Source organism: Morone saxatilis, unplaced genomic scaffold (genome assembly GCF_004916995.1).
Source record: "Morone saxatilis isolate NCDOM2014 unplaced genomic scaffold, NCSU_SB_2.0 Contig2, whole genome shotgun sequence".
Classification (NCBI taxonomy): Eukaryota; Metazoa; Chordata; class Actinopteri; family Moronidae; genus Morone; species Morone saxatilis.
The window spans coordinates 20010143-20016494 of NW_023339762.1; the positions used below are offsets into that span (position 1 = coordinate 20010143).

Genomic DNA, 6352 nt, shown 5'->3' on the forward strand with positions numbered 1-6352 from the left:
GCATAAAAACACATTGATTCTAATACAGGTCATTTTTGACCCACTTATGGAAGAGTGTAGGGTCCAGTCACTCATGCAACTAAGGGTTAAAATGACCTAAAAATATAGACATTTAATGCACAAATGTCACATAGCTTTAATTTGATAGACCCATTACTACTTTCTACCTTATGGTCACAAACAGAAGGTACTGAATATTTACTAAGGGATAGGGTCAAGGCACTACTGTAGGATTTTGAAGTTATTCTCTTGCAGGGGCTTATTCTGACTAACTTCATGCGCTAAGCTTGATGGCTTTATATAGCATAGGCTACATGAAATGTATTCCAATATCTAAACAAAATGGCACCAAGTCAATAATATATATTTAGGTAGTCATTATATTCCTCTTCAAATGTACTAGACTTTGAAGCCAGAGCTACATTCAGCTCACTAGTATGCAGCTCTCATTGTTATATTACTCACTGTGGTCATCTTGCAGTTCGTAAAATCAAAGCTGCATAAAGGCTGTAATTTTGGAGACATATAATTTACCTGTTTAAGTTTATAGCTAAAGGTTAACCCTTGGTGTAAAACTACGCATGAGTTAAATTTCTGCAATGAGTAATGCAGTACAAGTATTTTGAACATTGTTGGGGTTTTGGTTAGGGTGAGGGTGAGGGCAGAACCGAAGGGGTCATCTCTGGGATACACACTCCTCAATTAACCTACAGCAGTGTTTAAAACATGGGCTGGGCTTCCTTTTAAACATATGTAGCTTCCGAGGCTATTGCAAACAGAACCAAAAAGTTGGATTTATGTTCACATATGGCAGAAAAATAACCTCATTAAGCTCTATTTCGAGCATGTAAAGAAAACCAATGGTATCTGAAGGCATTATTGCATTCAGTGAGCCTGTGGAAAAATGTTGCTAAGAAAGAGTCACCTGGATATCCTTAATCATACTCATGTTTTACAGGATCTCGGCTATCTGAATGAGAGTTGAGGAAGATCCTGATGGGATGGATAAGGTGCCTGTGCTCTGTTGAAACCTGCTAGTGTCAGCAGATTGTCAAAACTTAAAGATGCATGGTAAAAAATGGGAAAAGGGAAATTAGGGAAATTTATATAACAGATCTACAGGCATGTTTGCAAAAAAATATTCAGGTGGAAATAAAACCCTTCTATTTTAGTGTGTTCTAACATATATTACTCCAGTAGCAGTGGCACTTACAGTGATTAGGACTGTGTTACCTTTCAAAAGAGACCAAAACCATGCATGTGCTCCAAATGGTTCAAGAACAGCTTCACTTTGAGTATGTTTTGGATAGGTATTTTAGGATAATTTTACAGGAATGGGAAGAGGTTAAAGGGCCCTGCATTTTATTCATTAGTTTAAGTTCCATTGTTTGATGTGAAGAAATAATAATAATAAGAGTTTGCAGAGTGATGGCAAAATAATGTTAAATATTCATTCTTCTATTGTGTTGAATTTCAAAAGAATGGAAAAGTTGAAACAACAAAGTCACACTTTAACAAAAAAAACCTGGTAAATGCCAATGCTATTTCACAATAAACTGTAAAATGTGAACACAATTCCTTGAATATTTGAAAGATTAAGGTTTTAAATAAAATCCCTAAAATGTTTTATGATGAAATTGATACGATGCATTCATCTCTGTGCCACAGTTCAGAAAAGGGAAAGTGTAACTGATTGATCAGTCATGAATTATTATGTGCCTCACAGTGTAATCTCGGTCAGAGATCCACACCCTCCCTACACTCACAAACCACGTCTGTCAATAGCAAATATTAGACTGGAGTGTCAGCCTGCATGTCCGGTCATGAAACTGGGTCTTACCCCTCAGGTCTGCACGCCTCGTAACCCCCAGAATCACTCTCACCTGTCAATCACCCAGCATGCTCTCAAGGAGGGGTTGGGTTACTGCACAGGAAGAACAAACACAGTATCTAAACCGGCTCACACCAATCCTTCTGAAAGGTTTTCTCCAAACCATTCACACTGACAGGTTAAACAGACTCCACTAAAAAGGGCTTCCTCTGGATGGCAAACATTAAATACTATATACAAAATGTTAGATTGACAGATGTTTAGACTGTAGTTCCAGATGTCAAAAACAAGAACAGGGGAGGATTAGAATGTAAACTGCCAGTAAAAGTTTTACAAAGGCCTAATGATAGGTGTAGGTAGAGAGAAGTACAGTATCATTTCACTATGGCTGGTCACAGTATCTAAAACAAGCAGTTCATATACAATTTACTACACTGGCTATTATGTTTTGGATTAAATGTAATGCTTCTTAGATTATATATTTTTCACAATACTAATAAAATGTTAAATGTGTTTTAAAAATGTCTAATTCAAATGTATCGGCAAAGGTTTACTATGAACGCTTTTAATCCTATCCTACAACATCTAGTCCTGTCAAGTAATGATTAAGTTGGGTTTCTTTAGACACACAAAATTTGCGGCCCCCAGAGTATGAATCCTATCGACTTTGGTGATCCCCTGATTTTCCCTCTACTGCCACCATGAGGTTCACTTTTGCGATTTTGAGAGCAACACGTCAACAGCTATAGGACTGATGGCCATGAAAATTGGTACAGACATCCGTGCTACCCACAGGTGGAAGGGATGACTTTGGTGATTCCTTAATTTTTTTTAAAAGTGTAATACTTTGTGACCCAAGACCCACAAAACAAATTACGTTTGCATTAGTGTGCTAGCATGCTTATGTTAGCTGCTAGCATGGATGTAGTTGTTATGGTTATATTTAAGAAAAGCACTTCTCTATTGTAAACTACTACTAATATGAATGTTATTCAAAGCCAAAATGCTGTGTTATTTGCCTTTTCCATGGAGAGAGGAGTAGTTATGTATTGGTCTTTCTTTTGTGTAAAAGAATAAGCAGCATAAGCTGTTAATTTTCCTTTAAATTACAGCCAAATCTGAGTTTGAGCAGGGCAGAATGAATTATTAAACAATTAAAAAATGTGTTCAATTAAACAGCTAGAATGATTCAGTCACACATGCTCTTATTTTAAAGGTGAATTGCGCTGAACCATGTTTCTACAGTAGCCCAGAAGGAACAAACCAAACACTGGCTCTAGATAGGGGCATTTGAGTTTTTTGCACGTTTTGTGGCCACCGTAGTTTCTCCTTCACACTTGGAAGGGGAGGGTGAGGTGAGGGAGTTGCAATCTGTAACTCCACCTCTAGATGCCACTAAATCTTACACACTGGACTTTACTTTACAACATTACAGTATTTACACAACTCAGTGACTTATGCTCAAATCATTCAAACAAATCTACTAATCCAGCCATGAACTTTTACACCGATACATTATCAGCCAACCTGAAATTTCCACCAGTGAAATGAATAATTTCTACAGACTATTCATTCTTTCCATCCTTCCTCCCTTTCTTCCTGTTTTTCTACTAAACACATTTTTCCATAGGCCCCAGTCACTCACCATTTCCTCCCTGAATCAGTCAACCCCAAATCACACACTGTCTTACGCTTATCCTATGGGACTATTCAAAAGCTTACACGCTCATCCTATCTCAAGACAGTCTCATTCCTTGAATATTACTTATTCTTCCCAGCGAGCCTCTTCATCACCCACATACCTGTCTAACAGCCCCTTTTTCTCCAGTGATGCATGCCCCATGTCGAGGTCTTGTTTTCTTGAGTTTGATCTACCTCCTCTTTGAAGTGACTGTTTCCAGGTCTAAGGCAGTGATGGCCTATGGCTAATGTGGACATACTGCAGTTTAGATGGCATAGTCTATTTTCCAGCAGAGCATGCTAATAACGGCCATTTTTCTCATCATTTGTCTCTAGAATAGTGCTTTAATCTTAGCTGCACAAGGCATTCCTTCCAACGCACACTGTGTGTGTGTGCGTTTGCTTTGTGTGAGTGTGCATATGTATCTCTGTGTGTGTTTGCATCTGTAAAGGTTTGTATTAATGCAAATGTACAAATGCTTTTTCTGAGTGCACTGTGTGTTTTAATGTTAGATTTATCTTGATCTAATCTCTGTCATTACTGCAGCCTTGACCATGAGGGAGGCCTAGTTACTCAATCATTCACACCCAGAGACCACGCAGCAAGAGAGGGAGCAAGGAGACTCTTAATCTGTTGAACTGGTTCACAGTTTATGTCCTGTCCCCTGGTACACCACCTGAAACGCATCCATTACATCTCTTCCCTCCACCCGTTTGCTAAATCCCAGCAACAATTCCAATTCCATCATTTCCATAAGCTACAAATCACACGAACTGTCACACCATAAAACATAGCCTCAAATGTTATTTATGTGTATTACTATTTCATCACACAGATATGAACAAACATATAAAATTACTTTATCAGGTGAGGGAGTCAGTTTTTGTAAAAATGAAAAGGATTAGATAAAAAGATTTAAAAAAATTTGACAGGGAGCAATTACACATAATGGTAATGCAAATTTGAGAGCTATCTGGACCCAAAGGGGGTATGCAGAGAAGCTGTCAAAGATTGATCATTTGCTGTAAAGAGATCCAGCAGAACAAAAATGGGGAAAAGTCCCAGCTGAAACCTCCTTCACCTCCTACAACAAAAATTAGCATCTGAAAAAAAAAAACATTGTAACTTGGCTGTGCATAAAGCAGCTAAAAACTAACTGTCGAGTTTTACTGCAGAGACCTTATGGTCTGGGTGGAATAATAAATCTGATGGATTTGGTGAGTGGGGAGAAGGATCTCACATTAGGGGTAGAGCATGGCTAAGCCTTAGGGAGAGCTAAGGAGCCAGGCTCAAAAGTGTCCTCACTGCCTCTGACGTTCTTTAACCTCTTTTGTGGCTTTGAAACCTCATGTCTTTGGCCTCCAGTCACTCTCTATTTATGCAAGAAAATAAAGAAGAGAACGCTGCCCCTCCTAAATCTGTAAACTGCAATTAAGCTAAATTCCAAGTTTATTTCCAAATGCCGTCCTTGCTCCAGACCATGTGAGAGACTTGAGTCTAAAATTATCACACTTTTGGTCAGGAGGCCAAGACGAAGCCAGCGCTAGGACTGTCTTCTCACAAGCCACAGGATCACAAAGATGCTGTGGATGGCTGGAACAATTGTAATAATCATTTGGATTGCCATAATTCAGAAATGTATCATTTAAAACTCATTTTGAACATCTTTTGAAGGAGGTACTGTAGTATATGTGATTAAGAAAGTATGATAAAATGTGACAAAGTGACACAGGGATCAAAATGTTTACAGATTATAGATGCTGCTGCTACAAGACAAAAAGATCAAGAAAAAAACACAAGTGAATCATAGAAACAATGTAATGACATCTCGATAATGAAAGTTATGAGTTATGTTTATTGTTTTATGTTCACTCAGCCCCCAGAACCCCAAAGGCCTTGTGCAGAGAGACAAAGGCATCATGTCGGTTTAACTGGTTTATGTTTGCCCCTCTAACCAAAGGTCTGACGTCTGGAGGCAAACAAAAAGAAGCCCACGCACCCCAGCACATCTGTCTGTCTGTCTCTCGCTCTTTCTCTAACTGTCTCTCTCACTCTGTCTGTCTCTCCATCATGTGTTTACAGTCGGTAGAGTAAGTGACAGGGCTGTAATCGGAAGTCTACAACCGTGTCATTTGGAAGACTGTTGTCTTTTCCTGGGAGCGTGGTGGTCAGCAGAGAAAAACAAGATTTACATCTCACAGGGCGGGGCAAAGTGTCAACCATGCATTATACCCTATTGGCTGTGGTCAGGGATGGGCGTTAACTTGTGGAGGAGGTAGACAAGAGATGCAAACGAATTTTCACTGACGTTTTTATATCAAACACTGGGGAATCTCATAAGTTGAGAATACATGTAAAAAAACAAACATATGCCAAACCTTTCTGTACGAGTGCCTGTATCACACTATAACTCCTATTGTTATATAGTGTGGACTGTTACGTTGTCAGTCACTCGCAGATATACACTTAGAATGAATTAGACCAGGTGTGTGTTGCTCTTACCATTGATTGCGTCATTTGTCAGTCAGCCTTTGTGTGAAAGGAAATGCCACCTATAAACAAAAGAGAGAGTAAATTAAATATGGTTCATAAAATGTCAATCTGTGGTCTTGGAAAAGGAATTGGGGTATTTTCTGAGGTTATTTTGTGAATTCTATATTTTTGTTTTCTTTGTGATTGCCTTTGATATTGGAGAAGTTTTCCACTTTCAACTGGAAATAAAAAATAACAACCAGCGCATAATTAAAACATCATCTATAGCACTTTTATTACAGTTTTATTTATTTATTCACAATGTTTACTGTTTATTCTCTCTAAAACTATGAGAGGTTAACCACCAC

At 38.5% G+C, this 6352-nt stretch overlaps 1 protein-coding gene across 1 annotated transcript in view; it reads right to left on the minus strand.

The window, feature by feature from the left end:
- LOC118330200 overlaps positions 1-6066 on the minus strand; it is an 80982-nt gene extending 74916 nt beyond the window's left edge. The window contains exon 1 of the mRNA XM_035664667.1: positions 6015-6066. The gene's annotated coding sequence lies outside the window, so the exon portion shown is untranslated. The remainder of the gene's footprint in view (positions 1-6014) is intronic.
- Between the last annotated feature and the right edge of the window lie 286 nt (positions 6067-6352).